The 19119-nt window shown below is 45.2% G+C and overlaps 1 long non-coding RNA gene and 1 other non-coding gene across 6 annotated transcripts; both read right to left on the reverse strand.

The window, feature by feature from the left end:
- Nucleotides 1-13583: 13583 nt before the first annotated feature.
- On the reverse strand, nucleotides 13584-17048 carry LOC123085229 (uncharacterized). Of its 5 annotated transcripts, none has more exons than XR_006439610.1 (4): nucleotides 16582-17035; nucleotides 16331-16389; nucleotides 15703-16073; nucleotides 13584-15239 (listed from the first exon to the last, which is right to left on the reverse strand). It is a non-coding gene; the product is annotated as an uncharacterized lncRNA (long non-coding RNA). The 5 variants fall into 5 exon arrangements; XR_006439611.1 differs by having other exon boundaries at nucleotides 16331-16392; XR_006439609.1 differs by having other exon boundaries at nucleotides 15703-16828; nucleotides 16912-17048.
- On the reverse strand, nucleotides 16295-16358 carry LOC123089002 (small nucleolar RNA snoR101). Its single transcript, XR_006442199.1, has one exon. It is a non-coding gene; the product is annotated as a small nucleolar RNA snoR101 (small nucleolar RNA).
- Nucleotides 17049-19119: the final 2071 nt, after the last annotated feature.

Raw genomic sequence — 19119 nt, forward strand, 5'->3', positions numbered from 1 at the left:
TAGGACTGGTCATCTATCTTTGAATCCTCCTCTGAGGAGCTATCTGTAACCAGCAAGACATGCGCTTCGTTAGATAGCATTGTTTGCACTGAAGACCTTGTTTCCATTCAAGATTTTTCCATGACCGTGTCGAATGGCTGATGCGCAGGAAGAGTAATTGAATGTACTAAAATTGTTGACATATTTAACACGTAATAAAAAATGATGTCATGATATAATTCACATATAAGATGACTCGCTAACCAGGGTGGCATTGCAAAATTCACATATATGATGCCTGGCTAAACAAGATGGCATTGCATGATTCACATATACTATAAAGAAACTAAACAGATGGCATTGACACAAAGCATGTCTAAACTAAGCAGATGACATCTTTGATGTATACAGTAAGCAATGCAAGGCACCATATGCATGATATTACCAACATCAGCATGCCAAGTTAGAGCGAAGATCTCATGGGGTAAATAGGAGTGGTCTTCTGCTTCTGAATCCCCCTCGGAACAGTTATCATCCTCTTGATTATGATCCGAAATGCGTGGAGGGGGCTTCCTTTGCGCCCACCATGGAGCGACGTCTGCTTGAAATTTTATTGCCATGCAAGGCTCGTCTCTTTTGCTCTACATGTTCAGTACCATTGTGTACAATAACTGACATGCATAGGAATAAAACATAGTGAGATTATGTAAGGAGTGCATGCACAAATCCAGAGTGATGGTAGCAAACTGTGGATAGACCCAAAACCAATGGTAGCGGGCAGATAATAGCTTTAGTTAAAAAATACAGATAATGGCTCCTTTAATGTTTGTTTGCACCCAACATGAAACTCATAGTAGACACTCGAGATTAACCAGATAGTAGACAAATAGTACTAATTGCTGCCCCAATATGTACCCCACAACCATTTAAGAACTCAAGTTTCAGCATAAGTTTGGACCTGACTCAGAGTCTAATAGGTGAACACGATGATAAAGTAGCATGTCATCATATTAAGAGAAGCATAACGTAAGCAGACACGGAAGAGTGTGACCTCTCTTGTGGACCCGTGTAGTCCTCAAGGTCATCTGCTGAGTTGATGATGGTAATGCAGTTGTCATGGCTGTCGGCGGTGGGGAAGAAGATCTGAGGTGGTGAAAGACAATCTAGAGAGCGGATCCCTGCTGTGGTGAACCCTTTCGTCGTTGGAGCAGCTGAGCTGGGGTGGAACACAGCACCGCAGGAGCATGACAAACCACACAAGGTTTTCTTTGACACATATCTGTAACAGAAGTAATTGTGTAAGGGCTTGTTTGAATTTGAGGATTCTAACAATGCAGGGATAGGAAATAGACCAGAATAGGATAGCAATGCACATGCAAAACAGAGAATTTAAAAACATAGGATTTCTACCAATCCGGGTGTTTGGTTCACAAGAATTGGAAGAACACATGATGCAAAGAAGCATGATGACATTAAGTCAAACCACAAGAAAATGTACGGTTATAATGCTATTATGCTACTATCTCTTAGTCTTGTGCTTCATGAATAGGAATTTGAAAAGGAGGACAAGTGGAAATTAAAATTCCTATGGTTTTTCTTTCAAGGAGACACTAAAGGAACAAATCCTATAGTTTTCCTTTGCTCCAAATTCATGAAAAGTGGTACCATAGGAAACTTTCCAATTCCTATGTTTTTCATTCACTTTTCCTTTCAAGCACTGGCGATTCTAGTAGGTAGGCTTGAGCAAGGAAAAGCCTACACTAAAAAAATGTTTTTGTGCTACTTCTATTACTTTGGACCCAGGCCACTGCCCTACTAGCTCAGCTCCCAAGGCCATCGACAAATGCACAGCTCAAACACGCAAAGATAAATAATGATGGTGTTCAAGAGAGTCCATCACAGATAGCTAAGTTGCCTAGTACCTCACTGCTTGTCATATAGTAGGATAAAATAATCGTATTTCCCGTTACTCCATGTGCTCAGTGGATAATATATATAACATGTAGAGTAAAAAAGAGATGCAACAAGTGTACAACCTCTTTGGCGAAGCCATGTCGATCTCAGCGTGATTGGGTTGGCCGGTGAGGATGCTCCAGCTGATGTGACGCCCCCGATTCAATCGTACACTAATCATACACGCAAACATGTACGATCAAGATCAGGGACTCACGGGAAGATATCACAATACAACTCTACAAATAAAATAAGTCATACAAGCATCATATTACAAGCTAGGGGCCTCGAGGGGTCGAATACAAGAGCTCGATCATAGACGAGTCAGCAGAAGCAACAATATCTGAGTACAAACATAAGTTAAACAAGTTTGCCTTAAGAAGGCTAGCACAAACTGGGATACAGGTCGAAAGAGGCACAGGCCTCCTGCCTGGGATCCTCCTAAACTACTCCTGGTCGTCGTCAGCGGGCTGCACGTAGTAGTAGGCACCTCCCGAGTAGTAGTAGTCGTCGTCGGCGGTGGCATCTGGCTCCTGGGCTCCAACGTCTGTTCGCAGCAATCGGGTATAGAAAGGGGGAAAAGAGGGAGCAAAGCAACTGTGAGTACTCATCCAAAGTACTCGCAAGCAAGGAGCTACACTACATATGTATGCATTGATATCAAATGAAATAAGGGTATCATATGTGGACTGAACTGCAGAATGCCAGAAAACAAGGGGGATAGCTAGTCCTATCGAAGACTACACTTCTGGTAACCTCCATCTTGCAGCAGAGGAAGAGAGTAGATGGTAAGTTCACCAAGTAACATCGCATAGCATAATCCTACTCGATGATCCTCTCCTCGTCGCCCTGTTAGAGAGCGATCACCGAGTTGTATCTGGCACTTGAAAGGGTGTGTTTTATTAAGTAACCAGTTCTAGTTGTCATAAGGTCAAGGTACAACTCCAAGTCGTCCTGTTACCGAAGATCACGGCTATTCGAATAGATTAACTTCCCTGTAGGGGTGCACCACATAACCCAACACGCTCGATCCCATTTGGCCGGACAAACTTTCCTGGGTCATGCCCAGCCTCGGAAGATCAACACATCGCAGCCCTACCTAGGCACAACAGAGAGGTCAGCACGCCGGTCCAAATCCTATGGCGCAGGGGTCTGGACCCATCGCCCATTGCACACCTGCACGTTGCGAGGGTGGCCGGAGAGCAGACCTAGCAACCTCCATTACAAAGGAAGTTGTGTTACGCGGTCCAACTCGGCGCATGCCGCTTAGTCGCTAACGTCAAGAAGGCTTCGGCTGATACCACGATGTCGAGTGCCCATAACTGTCCCCGCGTAGATGGTTAGTGCGTATAGGCCAGTGGCTAGACTCAGATCAAATACCAAGATCTCGTTAAGCGTGTTAAGTATCCGCGAACGCCGACCAGGGCCAGGCCCACCTCTCTCCTAGGTGGTCTCAACCTTCCCTGTCGCTCCGCCACAAAGTAACAGTCGGGGGCTGTCGGGAACCCAGGCCCACCACTACCTGGGTGGAACCACCTGCCCCTTCAGCCCCCATCTCCGAACAGTATCACAGGTAATGTAACAGTGTAAAGTATATATTATATGCCCGTGATCACCTCCCGAAGTGATCACGGTCCAGTAGTATAGCATGGCAGACGGAAAAGAGTGTAGGGCCACTGATGGAACACTAGCATCCTATACTAAGCATTAGGATAGCAGGTAAAGGTAACAACTGTAGCAACAATGACAAGCTATGCAGTAGAATAGGATTAACCAAAAGCAGTAACATGCTACACTACTCTAATGCAAGCAGTAGAGAAGAATAGGCGATATCTGGTGATCAAGGGGGGGGCTTGCCTGTTGCTCTGGCAAGAGAGAGGGGTCGTCAACTCCGTAGTCGAACGGGGCACCAGCAGCGGCGTCAGTCTCGTAGTCTACCGGAGAGAAGAGGGGGAAGAAATAGTAAATATGGAGCAAACAAAGCATCACAAAATATAACAAGGCAATACACGGTGCCAGGGGTGATCTAACGCGGTAGTAAGTGACACTGGTGAAGGGGGGAAACATCCGAGAAAATATCCCCGGTGTTTCACGTTTTCGGGCAGATGAAACGGAGGGGGAAAGTTGCGAGTTCGATAGGTTAGGGATGGGTGGCGGACGAACGTGCTGCGTATCCGGAATCGTCTCGTCATTCTGAGCAACTTTCATGTACAAAGTATTTTCATCCGAGTTACGTTTTATTTTATATGAATTTCTAAAGTTTTAATCCACTTCTAAATTATTTTAATTCGTAAATAAAATGTAAAATTGCTAGATGTACCCAGCACAGTGTACACAAAAATGTACTCTGGCTGGTATGTGGGACCAGGGGGACCCAGTTGACCAGTCAACGTTTGACTGGTCAACAGGGGGTGGGGTCCCCTGTCATACACTGATTAACTAATTACATAATTAATTAGTTTAATTAAACATGCTGATTAAGTTAAGTTGATTAAGCAAAATAAATTAAGTTAATTAATTAGTTAATATATCTTTAACTCCTTTTATTGCATTTTCGTTTTTCACAGTTTTAGGGACGTGGGCCCCGGCTGTCTGTGACCCAGGGTCAACCGGGGCGATTTCACGGGCGCCCGGGTGCGGGCGATGCAAACGGGGCAGCGGGTGAGGCAACCGGGCCAGTGGAGGGGCGCCGGCGTGGCGCGGTCGAAGGAAAGGGCGACGGGCGACGATGGCGCACGGCCGTGGGGTAGCAGTAGCTGCAGGCAGCAAGCCAGGGGCGGTGCCGGCGCGGCCTGGCATAGCGGAGCGGAGGTGGGAGGCAGGGCATTGCGGTGGCAACACGAGGACAAGGGCGGGGCACGGCCCCAAGCGACGTGCGCGGGCGCTGGGGAGGAGGGCGCGCACGCGGGAGGGCAACTCCGGCGGGCGCGGGTGCTAGGCAGCGGGGGTGCGGCGAGCAGGGGAAGAGGAGGCCGGCGGATGGGGTAGCGGCACGAGGTGCGCGGGGGACCACGGCGAGGCGCAGGGCCGAGCGTGGTCGGCGCGTGGTGGACGGCGCCGGCGACAGAGAACAAGGGGAGAGAGGGAGGGAGGCCAGAGCCTCACCGACGTTCGTGGGGATCATGGCAGCGTGCTCGAGCTCGAGGAGGTGGACGGGGACGTCGACGTCGACGTAGATGGGAGGAAGACTGGCGATGGCGGCCTCCGGCGAGGTAGCGATCCGGGCGGCATCGGTGGCGAGCGCCGAGGCACGGTCATGGTCGGCACGGCGAGGGGCGTCATCAAGGGAGAGGGGACGGGGGCATGAGGAAGAGGGCAGGGGAGGAGGCGGCTGCAACAGAGGCGGCGCGGTTGGGGTGGAGGAGCTCCGGTGGTCGACGGCGGGACCGGTGTGGCACCGGACGGCGGCGAGGTCCATGCCCCCGATCCAGATCGGATCGGGAGGGGGAAGAGGGAGAGAGCGAGTGGGGGGATGCAGGGTGGTGAGTTAGGGTTTCGAGAGGGAGTGGGGGTTATGGGGTAGGGGTTGGGCTGGCCGGTTGGGCCAGGTGGATCGCAGCCGAGTGAGGAAGGGGGCTTTTACTTTCCTTTCGTTTTTGTTCTGTTTTTGTTTTGATTTTTCCCTTTTATTTATTTTTCTTTTCTATTTTATTTCTAGTTTCTTTTTCATTTAGTTTTTATCTAATATTAAAATGATCCCTAATTTAGTAATACATTAAAACCCACTACGACAAAAGGTTTTACCCCAAAACGATTTAGTTTAGTATTTTGTTAATTATAGAGCATTTAAATATTGTTTTTGCTACTGTTTTACTCACCTAAGGGTATTTAAACATTTTATAAAAACTTGGTTTCTCCACCAATATATCTTATGAATTATTTGTCACAATACGAACATTTTTGTGTTGACATTTGAAATCTTTTATTGTTTATCAAAATTTCAAATTTGATTTTGAAACGCTTTGATCTAACACGAGGTTAGCAACTGTAACAGAGGTGACGTGGCATCATTAGCGTAGGTTTACTGTAGCATAATTATCCGGGCGTCACAATTCTCCTCCACTACAAGAAATCTCGTCCCGAGATTTAAGAGGGGAAGTGACAGGGAAGGGATTTGGTTACGAAATTCTAACGAGTGTTCTCGGTCTTGGTTGCTCTTCCTGAACTAGTTGATCCTCCTCGTTGATGTCTTTATTTCTCTGCTTCAGGTCATCATGATGAAGTCGGCATCCTTTCTTCGAAAACTCCATCGTACTTACGAAGGAATAAAGGGGGAGTATTCTGGGAGAACGGACCTTGGCAACGTTGACTATCTGGTCGATAACATCGAGGAAGGTGGCGGGAGGTAACTCTCAAATTGAAACTTAAAAAAATATCGAGAGCAAAGAAAGGAGATATCATGGGAAGTTTCGAGCGGGCAGGCAATCGTTCAATGCCTGAAACAAAGTGTGAAAGGGGTTCAAAGCAACGAAAATAAGTATTGTGTCTGATACCAGAATAGATCATCTGTAGGACGGTGACTCGTGAATTACATACGAAGTGAAGTGCAAAAGATACAACCTTGGGTACAGGGATGTACAGAAGAGTCAGATTTCGATCCTGTGGAACTGTGGGTTATGGGCCCACCATGTGTGTTAAAAGTAGGAAGGGCGATGACGTCTTGCACGATCATGTGCGCAAGGCATGTCAGAGGGTAGCCGGTCAGTTATGTCGGCAACAACATTGGTACCAAGGGCGAGGGACAAAGAGAACCATTTTCCTGCTCGTTGAAACGAGGCAGACCAATAGGCAAGGTTCCCGTCCATCGGTGGTTACCGGAATGTCATCAACAATAGTAACAAGGTCTTACTGATAGAGTTGTGCACCGAGGTGTTTGCACAAGCAGTGAATTATTACTGCTTATATCATATAGATCATAGAAAGGGTTTAAACAAACCAATGGAAAGGAAAAGTGTTTATCAGATTTAATCAGAACAATGGAAAGAAAAATGTGTTTAAACACATAATTCAGGGGTATATCCTTCCCAAGGACAAGCAGAGAATGATATCCATGATAGGATATAACGTAGAAAACCCTTTAGGAAAGGGGCGAGAATAACATGACATTACCCATACAACGGTGTTTGGATAATTGATAAAAAGAATTTAGCATTGTGCTTCAAATGCTCGTATTGATGGTCGGAGTAGCACAGACATGCTTCGAGATAGCATTGACGTGGTCTTTAAGCAATGTCAGATTATGGATACACGAAGGTTCCATCAGGAACAACTTGTAGAATAAGTCTTACAATTTCCTCATGAAAGAATGGACAACCTTGCAGAAAAGGAAACTATACTATAACAATAGGTCCTCTGGCCAGGGGTGCTAAGCAAAGGCACCACCTTTCTGCGTTATGCAGAGACCAATGTTCTAACTCTTGGAAAATATGTTCCAACCATCATATCTAACCGAAATTCAGATCTGATTGGTGTTAGGATAACTCAGACTCAGGATGCCTGGGAAGAAAGGTGCAACACAAATTGTCGAGATTACATTGTAAGATTATCGGGAAATGAACTGTAGAAGCAAGTTCCAAAACAAGAGTTCATCATTAAACCAAGAAGAGGATGAGGAGGTGGTGATGGACTCAGCGACAATTCATCGAGATTTCCAAAAAGATAGATCTCCATAATTATGTGAACAAGGAGGTAACAACTGTCACATCAAATGATATAATGAGGTATGCTGGAGAAAATCATACATAATTGAACATTTGATTGAAAGGTGCTCCCAAAATATGGGCTGGGTAGCACGATCAATGTTAGAATGGTGACTCGATAATGAAACTATCGGCCATTCACTTTGAAACAATAGGGTTGCTAGAGATATTAAATTCTCACAACAGTGTTCACTCAACATGGGGGCAAGAAAGAATGGTGATGGCGAGAAGCATCACTGCATCAAGAATTTCTTAAGAGGTGGTGAAATTCTCACGACATTTTTAACATAACAGATGGTAATACTCCAAGGTAAAGAACAAATGCTGGATAGAAGGATCTCAAGGTATAACACGAAACACGACCAAGTTTGTGTTGAACGGAAGTCAATAAAGTGGTCGATGATAACACAAATCATCGAGGGCAAGGATGGTATTTCTCATCATGAATTCAATTGATATCCTGGAAGAGCTCAGAATGCTGAGGATGATCATGAAAAATTTTGTTGAGAGGCTCCACGATGAAGCAATTGAACAATGGCTACATCAAGCAACATGACTAATGCAGAGAGAAAGATTATTGGAACCATGAATACGACACCAACTCGGAATCAAGCTTGTTGTTCGAGGTGAAACGACAAGACAAGGAAGATCGACTTAAGCTTAGCTCATCGCCGAAAGTGGTGCTCCGAAAATAAGGACCAGGTAGCACAGTTAAAATCAGCACGATACTGATATAGCCGAAGAGGCTTGGGATGACGTCATCAAGTACAAACTCGCAAGTAAAGAAGATTACTAAGAGTTGTTGAACCGTAGTGCGGACTCGGTTCAGTTATCAGTGTCTTTGAGTGTTTAATAACTCATAGTCCATTAAAAATTGTAATCAGTGAGAATGTAGTACTTGATGAAGAACTCACAAGAAGTTATGTAGTTTAAAGATAATCTCGAGATACCAGAGGGTAATACTCGACAGTAGATCAAAGTAGAGGTTGGACTGGTGTATTGACTTGCATAAGACAAGTGCTTTAACTTGTCCGAGAAATGGGATCAAAGAGAAAATATGGTCGGAACCACGATTGCATAGGATCAATTCACAGATACCAAATGATATAATATCAACGAAATAGTTATCATTACCAGAAGCTTCTATGGTAGGATTTACATTGTGTCCATGGGCATGAACACAAAGTTCAAGGTCGACTCCCACTTCTTCAATGTATAACCTTCCATTCACCTCTCGTATTTCAAAAATGACATTAGTTGTTGGAAGTTTTTTTTACCTGGTGCAATACCAGATAAGTATGACCCGTGAAATCTTTCGGGTTCACACGGATTAGGGAAGGCGTAGGTTCAACCCATCAGGGCATCTTAGGAACATATACCACAAATTTCGGAGTAAATAATACAAGTTCGAAAGTAGAGCATGGTTCACAAAGCAGAGGATACAATTTACCAAAGGCATTATGTATCCGAAGAAAAGCTCACAATGTTTAATGAATATGAAGGACGGTGTCGAATAAAATCCAACAAAGGATCTGGTGGTCCACAATGGATCTGATGTGAGCATCGATACTCAACCAGAAGAAGGAAAAATGTAAGAAGATCAGACCATAGAAACAACTGACTAATTTAAGCTCAAATGCAATGGAATTATGATTTTCAAATCAAAGGATCAGAAGCAACACTCTGATTAGAGTTGGATAAGTTGAATAGCCTTAGGGGTACAATCGTCGGCAATTTGATTGGTCGAGAACCAACTCATGTTTAAAATGACGTATGAGCCGAAAGGATGAATTCTAGGAACTGGTTGAGGATTGCGAGCATTCACAACATATTAAATCAATGGACTCAAAATGATAGTGACAAAGGATGCAAATGAGATTACTATACTTATGGGCTTAACCATAATGCAAGCAAGCAAGAATTTCAAGAGCAATAAGTGCTACGGATTTTCGGAAGATCGAATATTATTTCGAAGACCTTAGTGAAACACATAAACAACTGGGGAAGGGCGGATACTCGGTAAGTGCAAGGAATTATCCGTAGGGGTATTGAGGTGGCTTAGAACCGCAAGGCAGTAGGCACAAAGTATTCTTGGAACAATAGAGAGAATTTTCGACTTATCTTGGAATAACAAGATCAATGGGATTTGAAAGGGCAAGTGTATGTAGTTATCCATAATGATACAATAGTGGTAGGGAATTTGCAAAGGCGGTGGGCACAACTGTCTTGAGAGAACATCGGAGATTATCTTCGGAATCTTCTGGTGCAGCAGGCAATCATCTGTAATAAGGGGAACTCTAGATGGACATGATCACGAGATCCTAATGTTAGAGTTAGTAAAACCATTTAAACCCAAATAGAAGAGAGATCAGAGTCCCAGAGTAGACGAGGAATAAAATATCTTAATACCACCCAAATGGCGACATGGGCCCGTAAAGCACACAGCCATGTTAGTAAAAGTTTTGTAATGTCTAGACTCAACTTCGGCCAAAGAGTGTGGAAGGGGGATTCCTACAGGCAGTTGGCTCTGATACCAACTTGTGATGCTCCCGATTCAATAGTACACTAATCATAAACGCAAACGTGTACGATCAAGATCAGGGACTCACGGGAAGATATCACAACACAACTCTACAAATAAAATAAGTCATACAAGCATCATATTACAAGCCAGGGGCCTCGAGGGCTCGAATACAAGAGCTCGATCAAAGACGAGTCAGCGAAAGCAACAATATCTGAGTACAGACATAAGTTAAACAAGTTTGCCTTAAGAAGGCTAGCACAAACTAGGATACGGATCGAAAGAGGCGCAGGCCTCCTGCCTGGGATCCTCCTAAACTACTCCTGGTCGTCGTCAGCAGGCTGCACGTAGTAGTAGGCACCTCCCGAGTAGTAGTCATCATCGACGGTGGCGTCTGGCTCCTGGGCTCCAACGTCTGTTCGCAGCAATCGGGTATAGAAAGGGGGAAAAGAGGGAGCAAAGCAACCGTGAGTACTCATCCAAAGTACTCGCAAGCAAGGAGCTACACTACATATGTATGCATTGGTATCAAATGGAATAAGGGTATCATATGTGGACTGAACTGCAGAATGCCAGAAAAGAAGGGGGATAGCTAGTCCTATCGAAGACTATGCTTCTGGTAACCTCCATCTTGCAGCAGAGGAAGAGAGTAGATGGTAAGTTCACCAAGTAACATCGCATAGCATAATCCTACTCGATGATCCTCTCCTTGTCGCCCTGTTAGAGAGCGATCACCGAGTTGTATCTGGCACTTGAAAGGGTGTGTTTTATTAAGTAACCAGTTCTAGTTGTCATAAGGTCGAGGTACAACTCCAAGTCGTCTTGTTACCGAAGATCGCGGCTATTCGAATAGATTAACTTCCCTGCAGGGGTGCATCACATAACCCAACACGCTCGATCCCATTTGGCCGGACACACTTTCCTGGGTCATGCCCGGCCTCGGAAGATCAACACGTCGCAACCCTACCTAGGCACAACAGAGAGTCCAGCACGCCGGTCTAAATCCTATGGCGCAGGGGTCTGGGCCCATCGCCCATTGCACACCTGCACATTGCGAGGGCGGCCGGAGAGCAGACCTAGCAACCTCCATTACAAAGGAAGTTGCGTTACACGATCCAACCCAACGCACGCCGCTCAGTCGGTGACCTCACGAAGGCTTCGGCTGATACCACGACGTCGAGTGCCCATAACTGTCCCCGCGTAGATGGTTAGTGCGTATAGGCCAGTGGCCAGACTCAGATCAAATACCAAGATCTCGTTAAGCGTGTTAAGTATCCGCGAACGCCGACCAGGGCCAGGCCCACCTCTCTCCTAGGTGGTCTCAACCTGCCCTGTCGCTCCGCCACAAAGTAACAGTCGGGGGCCGTCGGGAACCCAGGCCCACCACTACCTAGGTGGAACCACCTGCCCCTTCAGCCCCCATCTCCGAACAGTATCACAGGTAATGTAACAGTGTAAAGTATATAGTATATGCCCGTGATCACCTCCCGAAGTGATCACGACCCAGTAGTATAGCATGGCAGATGGACAAGAGTGTAGGGCCACTGATGGAACACTAGCATCCTATACTAAGCAGTAGGATAGCAGGTAAGGGTAGCAACTGTAGCAACAATGACAGGCTATGCAGTAGAATAGGATTAACCGAAAGCAGTAACATGCTACACTACTCTAATGCAAGCAGTAGAGAAGAATAGGCGATATCTGGTGATCAAGGGGGGGCTTGCCTGGTTGCTCTGGCAAGAGAGAGGGGTCGTCAACTCCGTAGTCGAACGGGGCACCAGCAGCGGCGTCAGTCTCGTAGTCTACCGGAGAGAAGAGGGGGGAAGAAATAGTAAATACGGAGCAAATAAAGCATCACAAAATATAACAAGGCAATACGCGGTGCCAGGGGTGATCTAACGCGGTAGTAAGTGACACTGGTGAAGGGGGGAAACATCCGGGAAAGTATCCCCGGTGTTTCGCGTTTTCGGGCAGATGAAACGAAGGGGGAAAGTTGCGAATTCGATAGGTTAGGGATGGGTGGCGGACGAACGGGCTGCGTATCCGGAATCGTCTCGTCGTTCTGAGCAACTTTCATGTACAAAGTATTTTCATCCGAGTTACGGTTTATTTTATATGAATTTCTAAAGTTTTAATCCACTTCTAAATTATTTTAATTCGTAAATAAAATGTCAAATTGCTAGATGTACCCAGCACAGTGTATACAAAAATGTACTCTGGCTGGTATGTGGGACCAGGGGGACCCAGTTGACCAGTCAACGTTTGACTGGTCAACAGGGGGTGGGGTCCCCTGTCATACACTGATTAACTAATTACATATAACTAGCAAACGTGCTCGTGCGTTGCAACGGGAGTCCAATAAGCATGGCTCAAGTCCATCCCATTTGTGTCGCCACTTACATGCTTTCTAGATGGGCATATTGGCACAACGTCCATGCTTCGCAACACCAATTGCTATGAAAAGTGAGACATTTATCATCAATGATGAAGCCTTATTGTAAGTGATGCATTTATCATGAACAAATCCATTTTAATCATTTAGTTGGTGCAAACCCACATATTCTACTGCAGGTCATTGGATGTGATCATGGGAGGGGAAGGACGGCGTGTGGTATCCAGTGGCTGTTGTGATCATTGCTCATGGTACCATCAAGAAAAGAGCGCTAAGACACGAATTGGGATCTAGTGCTTGCCATGCCAAGTCACGTTGTAACATGCGCCCGGACATTAATTGTCATTCTTCGAAAAGAGAGCTGCTATACATACGATAGAAATCCATACGATTTTTTGTACGACCAGACTCATCTGGTGGTGTGGGTCCAAATCTCGGGAAACGTGCCTGTTTCTTGTTGTACGAAATCGTATGAAAAATCATTGTATGCAAGGCAGTTTCGATTTGAAAACAACCCAAGGGTACAGGGGTTGAGATCCTCTGCAGTACCGTATGGTGTTGTAGTGTCAATGACATGTGGGGTCAGGTCCCACATGGCAGTGACTGTACAGCACCGTACAGTACTGCAGAGGATCCTAACCCAGGGTACAGACGTCTAAGGCATCCAGCGAATCTGAACAAAAACCATGATTTAGACTTGCCGTTTTCAGCCATTAGAAAGACAAACATCAGTTTTTTAGCCAGATAAAAATACAAACAATAGCCACTGAAAAAAGAACACTTACTGAATAAAACAACATTGCAGAGAAGCTATCATTTATACTTGCATTGCATAGACATGAGCAGAAACAAAGCTAGAGTTTATGCAAGGAATGAACCGAACAATTGATGAGAAGCAGCAAATAATATTGCCATCCTTCCACAGTATAGTTTTCTTCAGATTTCTGAAGAGACAACGAGCCAAACTAAAAATTGAAAGCATTTGTACACCAGAGAAAGACAATGAGCCAAACTAAAAATTTAGAGCTGCCAAAGAAAATGATTAAAATAAAGACAAGCAGTCAAGCAGTACATTTAGAGCAATTTGTACAGTTGATCTAGTGTACGAGTAAGAGCATCTTCAGCCAAACTTAAAATTCAGAAAATGTTGCAGCCTGAATATGAAGATCAGTGGACTCACGCTTGAGCCTGGTGCAAGCTCCGAGGAGTTTCAAGTAGAATCACGTGGTGTGGTGGCGGCTTCTCTCCCCCCTCCTATGCAGGGACGCCGCAGCCCCTCATAGCTCACCTCTATGGCGGCGCAATCTAGCCCCTCCTCGCTCTCCTCGACGATGGCGCCGGGTTGCCTGGCTTCCAGCGAACGGGCATAGCTTTCCTCCCTCTCTCCTGCTTGGTGGTTACCCTTCTTCTCCGCGACGACGACTAAAACCCTCCATCCTCTTGTCAGCGGCGCAACATGGAAGAGCACAATAACGAATAACGGCTGTTTGTACATGTTTCCTGTAAGAACAGACAATCTGTTTCTGATAATAGAAATCAGAAGCTAGGTAAAAAGGATTTATCAAAAGATATTGTGTGATCATCTGTTCCTGACGGAATTGCTTCAAAATATAAATACCTAGCATGGACCCATAATTTCTAATGTTAGTATAGTACATAGTCATGGAAAACATTACGTCATGTGTAATCATCTGTTCCTAAAAGAACAGCTTCAAAATAGAAATAGGTGGCATGGACCCATAATTACAATGTTAGTATAGTACACGGTCCTGGATACTGTTTCTTTCTCATCCGCTGTCTTCACAAAAAACAGATTAAGGATAATTTATAGAGATCGGAGATCAATAAGTAGTCAAATATGTGGTTTAATTTCTCAATAAATAACTTAGGGTTCACAGGCTACTTCTCCATGCATTGGTCTTGGGATTTCAATGGTCAACAGATACAAACAACATGCTTTTGTTGCACATTCGGATAAAAGTTGCATTCCTATGCATCCGAATTGAGGAGACTATAATTGCTGATGGTTGGTAACTTGGGAGTGTGTTCAAGGAACATTCTGGAAAATAAATTGCAATGTTGTACCTGGTAGTAATCATGATCTCACAACGCATGCTTTGGTGAAGGAAAGACGGACAAAGTACATCGATCTGCAGTCTGTGTCTAAAACATGATGTTCTTGCTATACTAAATTAGCTTCTTACAAAATTACATGTTGATATGGGTGGAAGAGGGACAGGCACATACCTCACAGTTCTCGATCAATAATTGTAAGCATAGTTATCGTCCATCTAGTACTGCAGGTTCCCGATCTAGAGTTCAATCCACACACCACCTACATCTTTCACCTGGATCAGCTCTATAATTGAGGGACTCACAATTATAATTGTATCCCAGACTAACTTTTTCATTCACGCCTCTGCAACGCCACCACCCTTTCTTATGCAACTTGCTACTGACAGAGATGACCAAATCAATGGCGCAGATCTGTAGTAAAATTGCTGCTCGATTCTTCCAATTGCCTCATCAATTTTCTATTAATTAAATGAAATGACAAAGCAATCACACCATCTATTCATAGAAAGTAACCCAACTTAGATCAAATCCGCACTCGTCCCTCCTCAGTCCTTGATTTGTACCTCTTGCGGTAACAACTCTATTTCTGTCAAACAAATGGCCCTTGCTGCATCAAATCCTGCATATATATGTGATGTCAGTGGCAAATTCTGCAGCTGCACATGTATAGGTTAAAAACACAAAAAAATAAGAAGAGGCTGTGCTGACTTAAACACCAGCATAAAATCCTTATATCATAATTTCGAAGACAGGAAATTAACCTCAAACCTCAAGCATGTGAGGTCTTCTTAGCAAAATAAAATTTAACCAGTGTTTGCAAAAAGTCTAGTGAAAACTTAAACTGCTGAAATTAATTTCGTCGTATAGCTAGAACCCTCAATCACTTTTTTGCTTGAGGGCTGAAAATCACATCCCCTCAATTTCAAACAAAATTTAGGACCAGATTATCAATACAGGAAAGATTTGTAAATTACCAAGGGAAGAAACATGAAGTAAACCTATAGTTTGACCAGCTAGTGCTCAATTTCACGAATGAAAAGCATTAAATATTGGTACAAGCATCCAAGTGCACAAGAAAATACCTTACGGTAGAAGATTCATGCTAGAATAAGCCGGTGTTGAAGCAGTGCAGGACGGAATTCGTGGTTGCCCCGACCCTCCTCCCTAACCTGCAGGTCATTATGATGTCTTCTGGTGTCTGTTGGTCTACAGGAAGCTCCGCCACTGAAGCCAGCTGCTTGATAGCATTTCAGTACCAAGGAAACAAACAGCCACATACTGAGACCCTCCTCCATTTTGATCATCTCGACCATGCTAGAAGGGGTTTGTGTGGTTCGAAAGGAAGCAACCATCAATCCATCCTATGCCGCGCCACGACCAGAGAAGCTTTCCTTCCTGGCATGTGTTCACCTTCAGAAGAGCACAGAACCCGGAACCAGCCGCATCATATCACCTGCAAATAAACAGAATAAATAGCTTAGTCATCTACACGGAGGCGCATCGAGGAGTAAGGGTGGGCAAAGACAGATCAGCCAGAGATGAAAAGGTTTCACAATGTGGCATTCAAAGAAGATGGTGGATTCACTCTTTTTTGGTACCATCCTTCTAGGCAAAACCATATATTTTTACGACAGAGAAGATGCCGATTGGAATTGAATAAATAAGAATAAATTGTGCATCAGGATTGATATAGTGTCCACGTGAACTTACCTGAAGTTCAAGATCAAGTTGCTAATTCATCACCGCCGATTCATGGATTCACCAATGAGCTGCTAATTCACCGCAGCAACTCACATTTAAGGATCAAAGAATGAAAGGACTAAAGCGACAGTAACAAGTACTCCATACAGGAGTAGAACGCAGAGCACTGAGATATGTACGAATTTTCACAAAGATCTACCAATTCCATACAGGAATCGCTCACGACAGATCAAAAACTAAATAGAACCTCCTCAACTCACCATGCGGGAGCTAAAAAAACTATTATCCTCGACACCACAAGACATTTAACTTCGCTCGTCAAACCGAATCGAGCAGGGGGAGGCCGGTGGACGGGCGGATCAATGCGGGAGGCTTGGTGGTGGCCGGATCGGGGGCACGGCGGAGCGGAGGATGCGGATCCGGGCAGGGGCGGCTGGATCCCGCCAGAGTCGTGGCCGGAGGCAGGCGACGCGGCTGCCGGCGAAGCTCGGGGCGGCCATGGCGCCGCTGCAATGAGAGGGAGAGAGAGAGATGGTGAGAGGGAGGAAGGAATGAGAGGGATGAGGAGAAGGCAGGTGCAGCGACGTGACCTGGTCGCGGCGGCGGTGATCTCCGGTGAGGCCGGCAGATGCGGCGAGGCGGCGGAGGAAGGCGGGTCGGGGCGAGCGCCTGGCGTGGCGCCGAGCTTCCTGGTTCGGGCGCACCCGTTTTTGCACCATAAAAGGATCGCGGGCCGAATACAAAAAATGCAGGGTTCTTTATGTAAAAACGAAACGTTTTCTCTGATTGTCACTTAAAATAGGACTGTGGGTCAAATACTAAAAAATACGGGGGCTTCTCTGCAAAAACTCGACGACGGTGAATCCTGAGACTCAATCCGTGTTTTGATGTTTTGTGCAAGCATAATGTCCCATGACACCGGATCCGCTATGAAGAACATGTTGCATCTCAACATCCTTCTACAAAATGAACATAAAAAAATAAGATGCAATTTAGCTGCGTCCATATTTTCTTTGCCGGACATAATCTCCTACTAATTCCATTGAAGTACAATCCTTCCATTCATTACCATGACGTGCTCAACCATTTTAGTCGGGAATCAAATCCTTCATTTTCTAATTTAGTAGCCCCACCACATTGAAGCCTACAGATCCTTCCTTTTAATTATCATACATTTTTACCTCAAATTCTTCCTTTAATTAGCACCATCTATTTGAATATTCTATTTATTAAGCCCATACTCTTTCTTTTAATTATTCCACGGGTTTTACCCATAATCCTTTCTTTAATTAGCCACATTCGTTTAAATATTTTATTTAAGCCCACGATCCATCTTTTAATTAGCTCATTCGCTTAATTAGCTCGCCCTAAACACGAGGACCGCTCTCCTTTGTTTTAACCATTTGTCGGTTGATTCCTGGGGCCGCTCATATATCCAGACAAGAGGTGGAAATCATTGTAAAAGAGCGAGGTTGGATTAGAAAACATGAAAGATGCATAGGTCGTTCATCGTTGGTTGTTACACCATAGATCCAGACAAGAGGTCCTCTGTTTAAAACCCACAATGTTAATTTATTTTGACAAAATAAATTTTTGCGGTCTTTATGAAAGCCCATAGAAGGCCCATCAACGTACAAGTACCTGGCCCAGATATTTTTCGCGGTCTCTACGCAAGCCACCCATAGAAGGCCCATCAACGTACAAGTACCTGTAGCCCAGATGGCTTAGCTTGTGATTAGCGTGGGCTAAAACAAAATGAAATCAACGAAAAGGACTGAACCAAACCAAGAATACCTATTCCCTTTAATAGTAGATATAGATCTTGTTACAACCTAGCTTTTTTCCTTCTAGAATTCCACAAACACAAGCATACAGATCTAGTAAGTGTTGTGAATGATCTCACGTATATGCATGCATGCATGTTCTAAGGTTTTCCTGGAAAATCTGCTCGTGTCATCGTGGCATCATCGTTGATCAGAACCACTTCTAGATCGATCGGTCGGACATCCTTATATCTATGTACCCGGCCATTGGAGAGCAAGGCGCAGTGTCCTATCAGCAGTCTCCGCCTCCGATCTGAAAAGTTACGTACGCACCGGGCATTACTGATGGCAGCCGCCGCGGCAGCCATCAGCCATGACGACACTGGAGAAGATGACTGTCCTGCAACCCGATCACGTTGCTGGAGAACCAGGCGTTGCATTTGTCGGGAAGCAGCACTCTTTCCCGAACTTATCTGACTCCAGACCAATCTACCTGACACCGTCACACCGAGCGCACGGGTGCTACTGGCCGTCGGCACACGGTGTAGCTGCTAGCCGTGCCTCCGTTGCCGGTGGCCAACTGCGTCGGCGTGTGTCCCGCACATGCCATTGACTCGTCGTCTGTGGCGGCTCCCGTGTCCATCCTTCCATCCTCTCTTCCCCGAGCTCCTCGTCGTCCTCATCGTCTGCCTCAATCATGGCCTCCAGCAGCCGCTGGCCCACAGCATACATATAGATTGAAGGTTTGAAGAAAGGAATCATACCCGGTGGGGGACTATGAAACATGACGAATTCCACGTGTGCGATGAGACAGTCCTTGTGCAAGAAAACGTCACAAATGAGATAGTCCGGATGAGGCAGTCCATGGGCAAGAAATAGGAACCTGAAAGTACGTGTCGAAGGACCGTCTCTTTGCAGCCCATTGTGGATCATTCATATTTGCTGCTCCCTTCAACAAACAACGAAACACAACCTGCACAACCTGGTGTCGTGTTCCTTGGTTCCAACCTTAGCCACTGCAGAAGATTGAAGTTG

The sequence above is a fragment of the Triticum aestivum genome, chromosome 4A (genome assembly GCF_018294505.1).
Source record: "Triticum aestivum cultivar Chinese Spring chromosome 4A, IWGSC CS RefSeq v2.1, whole genome shotgun sequence".
NCBI classification, from domain to species: domain Eukaryota; kingdom Viridiplantae; phylum Streptophyta; class Magnoliopsida; order Poales; family Poaceae; genus Triticum; species Triticum aestivum.